This window comes from Panicum virgatum, chromosome 2K (assembly GCF_016808335.1).
Source record: "Panicum virgatum strain AP13 chromosome 2K, P.virgatum_v5, whole genome shotgun sequence".
In the NCBI taxonomy this organism is placed as follows: Eukaryota; Viridiplantae; Streptophyta; class Magnoliopsida; order Poales; family Poaceae; genus Panicum; species Panicum virgatum.
The window spans coordinates 42,392,328-42,402,059 of NC_053137.1; the positions used below are offsets into that span (position 1 = coordinate 42,392,328).

General features: G+C 45.5%; 2 long non-coding RNA genes across 2 annotated transcripts; one reads left to right on the forward strand and one right to left on the reverse strand.

The window, feature by feature from the left end:
- Positions 1 to 354: 354 nt before the first annotated feature.
- LOC120677978 lies at positions 355 to 2,447 on the forward strand. The gene is made up of 2 exons (XR_005676464.1): positions 355 to 1,227; positions 2,203 to 2,447. It is a non-coding gene; the product is annotated as an uncharacterized LOC120677978 (long non-coding RNA).
- Positions 2,448 to 3,906: 1,459 nt separating this feature from the next.
- LOC120677986 lies at positions 3,907 to 6,263 on the reverse strand. The gene is made up of 3 exons (XR_005676465.1): positions 5,648 to 6,263; positions 5,496 to 5,564; positions 3,907 to 5,367 (listed from the first exon to the last, which is right to left on the reverse strand). It is a non-coding gene; the product is annotated as an uncharacterized LOC120677986 (long non-coding RNA).
- Between the last annotated feature and the right edge of the window lie 3,469 nt (positions 6,264 to 9,732).

A 9,732-nucleotide genomic window follows, 5' to 3' on the forward strand; every position in this document is an offset into this window, starting at 1 on the left:
TGATACTACAGTAACCATTCTCTAATTATGCGATCAAAGACTTCATTAGATTTTTTAAAGTTCCTAGCACAGGGATTGTGGAGTTAGTTTTGCAAACTGCCTTCATTTAATACCAGTAATCAACGATTAAAGTTTTCTAGCACATGCTAGAGAACCAAACATACCCAAACCGGCCTGTTGGTAATGGCCGTGGTGGTGGTGGTGCAGGTTTCTTCTGGTTCTGTATCTGATCGAAGAGTGGTGTTTCGAGTCTAGTATATAAAAGATGTGCCTGTTACATGAAAGAAGCGCCTCATCAGGTTGATTAAAACCTGCCCCCGTTTGCTCTTCTCTCCGTGTTTCGTCGGCGAATCTGGACGCGTGTCGGACAGCGGAGCACCGAGCGGCGAGCGGCGAGAGCCCTCCACATGTGTGGGACCCGCCTGACCTTATCTTCCCACCTTCCGTCGCTCTCTCTCTCTCCAACCCCTCCGTCTCTCTCCGCTTGCTCTCAGATCCGCGAAAGAAAGTGATGGCGCCGCCGGTGCCGGTACAGCCGGCGACCCCTCGCCTCCACGGACCGACTGGCCGGCCTCCCATTCTAAGTTTCTAACCATGGCTGGCTACCGTGCGGCTCCTCTGCCACCGCCGCCAGGGGGCGTCGAGTGGTTCATCTGCAGCCGCCGGGGATGGCGCGGGGCCCGTGGTCTTCGCTACGCGGATGCTGCTCCTCCTCATGCTGCTGCCGCTCGCTCGCCGTCGTCGTGGCCACCGCCACCATCTCTCCGTCGACCCTCCCTCTCACCTCCTCAGCAAGCAGCGAGCAGCCTCGGCACTAGATCCCCGTCGTCTAGCTCCCCCTCCCCCTCATTCCATCTCTTCTCCCCGCCGCCACCCTCCCTGTCCCAACTTGACCGCACGCGCTACCCGGCTCACCACCTTGATGATGGCATAGGCTCCGTCATTGCTGAAGAACGGTAAGCAACACGAGCTCGGCGGCTTGGGCAAGCCAGCGACGTTGCTACTGCGAGCTCTAGCTTGGCGGCGCAAGCAGCCGTGAGCTCAAGCACCAGCGTGGCTTCAAGCTCATGCACATTTACCAGAGTGGCAAACTAATTGACCTCCTCCAATCTCTTTTCCCTCTCGCCAATCGAGGGGCAGCGCGAGGCGCAGCTTGCTGCTCCCACGAGTGTTCCACTGATGGCTGCTGTGCTGGCTGACGATGAAACAACCAAAGCAAGCTAATTGGTACGTAATGTTCTTCTCTATTTACTTTGGTGCCTCTTAAATGTTTGATGAAATGTTTAGCTACCATATACAGCATTTCCTATTTGGTTTAGGTTATTGCTGATCTAATTTTTTTCTAAATTTAAGTAAACCATTCTTGCAACCATTTTAGCAGTTGGCACCTCGGCAAGCTCAAGCTGAGTGCTTATTTTATTATTTCTGTTCTTTATTAGAGTTCCTACATCCAGTTGGTGCCTAATTGTTGATGAACCACATGGGTTGCATACAGTTCGTGTTTTGCCTCCAGCAGTTTTGCCATTCATACCTATGATCAAATTGGTTCCAAACATATGCATTGTTATTGTCATATTGTTCTGCCTTTAGTTAATCCAACATTTTATAAAGAGCATCCAACATTTTAGTTCATCCAGCATTTTATAAAGAGCATGGGTAATATATTCGGAAGACAACGAGGGCCAAAAAATTTTAATCTACTCTATTGCTTAAGTTGAAACACGCCAGGGCTATTTCATGGCATTCATGGTTATGAAATAGTTGTCTCTTCAGAAATCTATACATGTCAACGAAGATATATGCCATGACTAAAAATCTATAGATACAGATATATGATTGCCAGTTGGGTTCAAAAAATTTATCTGCGTGATGGCATGTAGTGGATGGGTTATTTCATATTTGGTTTCTACTGCAGTCGTTTACAAGAATATTAATATAACTTTTCCATCAGTTAAAAGTTGCGTGAACATATGAGATAACCACTGTTATCAACTCCACTACTCCCGATGCACACACAGCTACTTCATTGGTATGCACAATTCTTCTTATTGCAGAGTTTCTGGTATTCCCGTCATGCCGTTGTTTCACTATTTCACTCTATTTCACTGTTTTCTATGTACGAAACAAATATGCCCTCATTCAGAGGGGAGACCAATCTACAAAGAAGGGACTAATGAACTTGCACGCTCATCTCTTTTACAGATACCTTCATGCTTGATCCAAGAAATTGCCCAGTGGAAAGAAACTCATATTGGTGTGTTTCTATTTGTACATATTCCATTGAATACTGGATATCAGCATCATATACTCAGAAATTTCTGCTTCAAAGTATCATGTCATACATGTTGATCATATTGATAAGCTACAACATACTTATGTGTAGTATTTGGGTTTGTTAGAGATCTTATCTGAACGAATATAAGTTGGCTTCAAGTTTGAGATTCCCAGTGTAATTCTATCGGCAGTCATATTTATGTTATTCTTGATAGGGCGCTCAACGCGTGCCGAATGTTCTAGTGAACAAAAAGCGTCCCATCTGTCGCGGCAAAGAGAAAAGCCAAGGCGCTCCGCCTCATCAACCTTTTCCGCGAGAGGTTCACTTTTGGAACTCTCACTTTAGTTGCACTTGCACAAGCTTTGGGTCATGTGTTCAGGCTTTCCCCGATTACTACTTTACAAAATTTGTTACTAATTGAACCAAGCAGATCCCGTAGAAGCAATGTGATGCAAAAAAAAAAAAAAATCAAACGGCATTTTTTAAAAATATTTGTTAACTACCAAGCAGATTCCGTAGAAGCAAATGTGTGATGAAAGAAAAAAAACTCGTATGGGCCCCTCAACAACAAATGTGTGAACAAAAAGCGTCGCATGCGTTGCTCCAGCCCGACGAGATGCAACGAAACAACGGAGAGAGTAAAAGAAAACGGTGAGATTCCACCGGCACCAATGGCGCTCGTTAAAGGTAGATAATAAGGTCCCTTGTGGAGCCCACCATGCGGAAGCAACTGTGTGCTCATTCATTCGTTTTGGCCCTGGTCGCATGAATCCCAACAGTGTTTAGACCCGTTTGGATCACCTAGGACTAAAGTTTAGTCCAGACTAAACATTAGGTAACTAAATTTTCGTACATGACTATTGGATCCTTAGACTAAAATACTAAATATTGGGTGAGAAACTATTTTAAACCTCTAAATGGGTGAAACTAAGCGTTAATCCGAATTAGGTGGGTTTCATGGACTAATATACTAAATTTTAGTTTGGATGAAACTAAACTTTAGTCCACCTATTTGGATCACCTAATGGACTAAACTTTAGTCCTAAATTTGGTCTGCCACGATGCATCGTTCTCGTATGCCGTCTTCCAGTGCCACGTGATGGCGGCGTCATCGAGCGGGCGTTCACACTATACCACAGCCCCGATACACCGACGGACGATCAGTCGGTAAAAGCCGTTATACCGACAGACGATCAGTCGGTATAGATGTATACCGACACCACACATCTGTCGTTGTAAGTGGCGTCGGTATAACTTATACCGACAGACATAGATATACCGACGGACGGTCTGATGCCATACAAAGATATACCGACTGACATATATTCCCAACAAATGATATGTTACAATGGTTATGCCGACTGAAAGTGAGTAGCTAAATTTCTTTACCAACCAACAATCCAATGCTATGCATCCATAAAAAATAATATAATTAATCTCATTGACCATACAGCACCAATAATCTTTTGAAACAACACATATCAAGCACACTTGGCTGAAGATATATAGCTCATTGTTTTCATTTGAAGCCAACAGATATCGAACATAGAATTGGCTAAAATAGAGCTCAGAGCTCTCATATATATATATATATATATATGAATCCAACAGATATGAAAAAAGATACATAATTGGTTGAACAGCAAAGCTTCATCATAGACATCATTTGTGATGTCATAGTGCTCAAGTCAAGCTAACTAGATCATATGTTGGGTTTGTCACAGGGACAGTACAAGCAGCAGCCACATTTATAAAATAAAGGAAGCTAGCCTAGATATTCCAAATAAGCACTGCCCAAAGTAAAAGTGTCCATGAGCACTAATCCGCTTGTTGCTTACATGATCGACCATCATGCCACTCCCACCTGAACAAACTTAAAGTTAAAACTGTAAGTTGGTAAAAAATGTATGCTTAGGAACAAAATTAGTGTGCAACTCATACAACTAAGTGTACTTTCTGCGTGGACTACTACAAATCCTAAGATGCCCAAAGCTGAAAGTGGGTATAAAGACAAAATGAGTGCATTCCCTTGCTCCTCCTTAATATCATGCTTGGACTGTAAACACAACAATTCAGGAATGTTACTCAACCACCATCAAACTTAGTAGGCATATCTGTAGCAGAATATGAAAGCAGAGCACAAACAAGTGAATCAACTAGCACAAAATTGAGATTATCAGACTATCAGATTTTTGTTCTAAAGCTACCCAGCACCACCACAAGACTCATGTACATCTATGTTTCAAGGGTTTCTACTCCTTTCTACCACTTATTTTCAGAACAGAAATTTAACGCAAATACATTGGCAATTTTTTTTCTCATATATCATATATAGGCTGGGAGTTTCAGTATTGCTTAGAATGGAGTACCCATAACCGGCCTATTTCATTGAATTCATTCACTAATGTTTCTAGTGGAGCAAGGAGTTACCTAGACTTCATTTTATATGTTATGTACATATGAAGCTAGTATTTACCATGGAATAAAAAAAGAGTACAGAAACTGTTTTAGTGAGACAAACCTCTTCCTTGTAACACTTTTTTGTGTCTTGATTGCAGAATTACCAGCTACATCTTTACATATACTAGGTTTACCGTAGACTGAAAAAAGGTCATTACAACATGGTTCATGCATTCAGAAAACCAGTAAAAAAACAGAACATTACACCATGTTTAACGAAAAAGCATGTGGCTATTTCATGATAAAGCTGAGCATTTAACTTTAGTTAGAACTGCCGTGAGTGTACACCAATGATTGTTGTAGTAGGAGCAGACAACATGGAACTATCAAACAAGCACATTTATGCACCAGAACAACACCTAATCCAGAAAAAAGTATGGAAAAGATACCACCGCTACTATGACACATCTACCTGAACAAGTAGAGGAAAATTAAAGGATGCGCCTACATACAGGTAGAGAAGCTCCCACCCCTTATACTGCATATGGCAGATAACAGAACAGAAAGCGGAGCAACACCCCTAGAGAGAAAGATAAAGGACGAAAGGGCTTGATTCAGTGAAGGATCAAAGTAAGAAGGCAGGAACCCACTTGGAAAAGCTTTAATCTTGTTGTTCCGATTCACACTCCTCACTGTAGGCAAAAGAAAAAGTAAAATCGTGAGTCAAAAAGATGTAGTTGACAAGTTCGAATATAGGATGCCTCTAATCAGAACATAGGAATTTCATCAGGAATGAAAGAAAGACAGAAAATACAGGTACCTATTTCTATCTACGGCCGCTACCTGATCTCACATCATGTCTCACGGACACCATCGCCGGATGCAGCACCTAGGCACAGAAAACTTTTGGAGATCAGGCAAAAGAAAAGCAGACACGAAGCTCAAAAGTGGAAGCAAAGGGTAAGAGCTCACTGATCTGCAGGGTAAGGTTTGGAACCGGGAACAATTAGAGGGACAAGCGAAGAGAGAAAACCAGCAACTAGCAGAGCTCTGCTCGCGTGGGCGGCGCAGCTCCTGGACGCGATCGCGGCGCGGAGCCGCCCGGTCTCACGCGTCCTGCTCTCGTGGGCGGCGCAGCTCCTGGTTCCGTGGGCGGCGTGGCTCCTTGACGCGCTCGTGGCGCGGGGCCGCTCGGTCTCCCGCGTCCTGCACCCGTGGGTCGATGCAGCGGCTCCTGGACGTGGCGGCCGACGGGGCTGCCCGGTCTCCCGCTCCGGTGAAAGGCGGGCGGACGCGAGGCGGAGTGGATCTGGGAGAGGAGCGGAGTTGATCTGGGAGAGGAGCAGCGGGCGGGCAGCGGCGCGGCTCCTGGACGCGGTGGCCCGTGGGGCTGCCCGGTCTCCCGCTCCGGTGAATGGCGGGTGGAGGCGACGCGGGATGGATTTGGGAGAGGAGCAGCGGACGCGAGGCGGGGTCGAGCGCGCCCAGGAATTTGGGGAGACTGCCGAGCGCGCGCGGATGAGATTTGGGAGAGGGGTCGACTGCGCGGCGGCGGGGAGATTTGGGGAAGACAGAGTGCACGAGCGCGCGAGGGTAGAAGAATGATAGAATTAGGGTTGCAAAGCTGACCGGTGGGCTCCTAAAGAAAAAAATTGCGTGCGAGAGTGGGCCTAGAGCGCGTGATGGGCCTAATGCATGTATGCCGACGGATGGTTTGAGGTTTATATTAGCTATTGCCGACGGATGGTTCGATAGTGTATGCGAATAGAAATATCGACTGATGATCGGTCAGTGAAACTTAAATTACCGACTGATAGACTGTTACAAAGCTTTACCGACCGATAATTTGTCGCTATTTCTCTACTTTTGCCCACACACATCTGACACTATTTCTGGGTTGTGGTATAGTGTCATGGTCATGCTGCGGAGCCTCCACCACGAATGGGTCGCCATGGCGGCAGGACGGGCCCACTTGATATGCAAGGGTACGTATTATTTGAATACCCATTATTTTTACTAATATATAGTATTTAAAAATATAATCAAATGTATATATATTAATAATAAATATAAAACAGCTATTTTATTTTGCATTTTGATTTTTTTTGAATACACAACCTTTGAATCCTAGGCCCGCTACTGCATGGCGGCCATCTGCCACCTCGACACCTCCGGCTGGAACCCGGAGCACCCGGTGCGCCACTTCATGCCGGACGCCCACCTGGTGTTTGGGGGAGAAGAAGGCAGCCCAACCATAAGACCTGCTGGATACACACATGCCAATAATCTCTCTGATTCAAGTAGAAATGCGAACCTAAAATTGCTTGAAATATAGGAACTGTGTATATAGGGGGAAAAGGAACCAAATATTTTGCAATGCAAGTTTATGGACAAATTTTTCTGAAAGTAAAGCTCTCGGGTGTTAATCCAACATGATATAGAGAAATCAAAATAAGCAACAAGTTATTTATTTAAGAATAGACGTTGGAATGCCTAACAGTCTAAGAATAATACACTGTTTAGCTGAAATTTATTAGCACGTCGGCATCAGGACCTTAGCAGAACAACGATCAGCAAGACAGGAACCAGGATTTGCAAAGGCCGTAGTCCCACGTTCCCTGTCGTAAACATAGAGCGCTTTATCATTGGGCATGCAGTAGTAGATGCAATCCCCTTTCAAGCCGGCTGCCTCCTCCTGTGGGTCGAGGGATGCTCCAAACTCGTGGTGAACAAGAAACGCCCTGCCTCCGAGGGACCCTACTCTCACCCAGGCCTGCGCTGACAAATCGAGCCTGAAGACCCCGATGCCGGCGACGAAACGCATGCGTAGATCTGAAAGGATGAAGCGGACGCAGAACAGGCTCCCACGAGATTCCACCAGTTGAGATGTCGAACTAACCGCCCATGGCGCCCATGGCGGCCAGCTTGCCGTGCTCAAGTCCTCAGGGATCACGGTGAACTGGGGCTCCGGTAGGAAGTCGAGCCTCGCAACCTTGTCGATGAGGCTCATGAAGAAGCTGCCACCCACGGACGCGAGTCTCTCCATTGACCAGAGTACGGAGCCAAGGGTCTCGGCGCCGGCCGCCGCGAACTCGTACTCGTGCCTGCGCCACCGGTCGCCGTCGTCTCCTCCGGCCCCAAGAGGACGGCAGTACCAGAGCACCGTCTGATCGAGGTCGACGACCAGGACGAGGCTGCAGCTCGGATCGGCGACGGCGGGCTTGCACGACAGGAGGCATCTCTTGAGGCCGCCGCCGCCGCCGCCGAGGAAGCCCTCGCGGTCGGGGGGCAGGCTGATCCTTGCGCCGGTGAACGGGTCCCAGTGGAACGTCGCCGGCGAGCTGCGGGCTGCCATGACGAGCCAGCCCTGCGGCGTGGCCCAGTACCGGTGGCCCTCCATCTCATCCATCCTCTTGCGCAGCACTTGCTTGCTTGGGATGCTGTACAAGGAGAACGTGGCGTCGTCCCTGCTTGCTCGCCCCGCGTCGTCGAACAGGCGCTACTACAGGCCTTTTGTCCCGATTAGGAAAGGCGGTTTTCCAACCGGACCGCCGAGACGGGACAAAAGGTAGGTCAGACAACCGGGATAAATGAGGGCATTTGGTCTCGGTTGGTAACACCAATCGGGACCAAAGGGGGTGCCTACCACATCGGTGCTGGCAGACCCTACCAATCGGGACCAAAGACTCCCTTTTTTCTGTTTCTTTTCCTGTTTCTTTTGGGTTATTTTTATTCCATTTCAGATTGAATTTTGTATTGGAATTTAAGTGGAGGATGAACTACAATAATATAAATATATATTCATTTACTCATATAAAGTGCAACACAAAAATCAATTACATACAAAGTGTAACTAAAGTTTTACTTAATTTTGTCATATTTACTCCTATTATCTATGTTTGACACGCCATCATAATAGAATTCTCCTGCCGGGTCGAGGACCTCGCGAACAAAAAATCCGCTCAAGGCTTCTTGAATCGCCAGGATCCTTTCCTCTGGTATGAGTGTATCATGCATTTGATAAACCTGTGGTAAAATAAGAATATTGATTAGAACATTACAAAATGAGTTGCATGCAACAATAATAAAGTTTTTTACTTACTTCCTTCTCCCAGTCGCTTTCGGTCTTTTGAGGACATACCAGGTCATGGATATTCTCTATGACATAGTATGCACATAAATTAGTTCTTTGCGCCTGCCTCCGACACTTTAAGAGAAATAAATGAAGTAATTAGCTATCAATGTATACATATATATTAAAGGATATGGAACATGCAAATAAAGTAGAATCCCATCCGTACCGGAAAATTTTTCTTCCATTTTAGTTCGGCGCTGAAATTGCCACTATGCTTTCGAACGAATTTCTTCCAAACCCTGAACATGAACCCAGACGAATAATTAAAGATAGTTGATTTCAAAAGCAATGGTGATTGAGGTGGTATGAGAAGAATTAATTACTTGTTCAACATGTACGCTCATGTCTTTGTATTGGTCTGGATCTCTCCGCAAAGAGTCCATAACAACTCCTAAGCTCAAGTCCGGAAATATGACAACTAGTATCCAGTAATCTCTGCAAGATTTCATGTACTGTTAATAAAATTCAGTTATACAAAACTAAAATAGTTACATGGCAGAAAAGACTTACGCAAAGTTGTACGGAAATAGAATGAGACTCTTGTAATGTTGAATGGTTAGGTACTTGTACAAGTTTTTGAATATTTCTGCAGGATTGCTCAGGAGATTCTTGCAATTCACAATCTGTGGGTCGACAAAGCCGATGTGGTAATACCCTTTTTTCCGGCATGTTTGAATCTCCATCCTACGGGATACAAAATGAAGTAAGGAACCTCCATTGTTAGTTATATATGGTAATGAACAAGATTTAAAGAACACACTTACAGAAGCCACAAAGCGACCATAGAGATGTCGAGGGCGTCCTAATGGTATAATTGGTACACTTCTTCCCAATCAATCCATATGATGGCCTCTCCACGAAAAAAATCTTCATCTCCAATCTTTGCGCCCTGCATGAAGTTGCATTCTCTCATCGCCTTCAT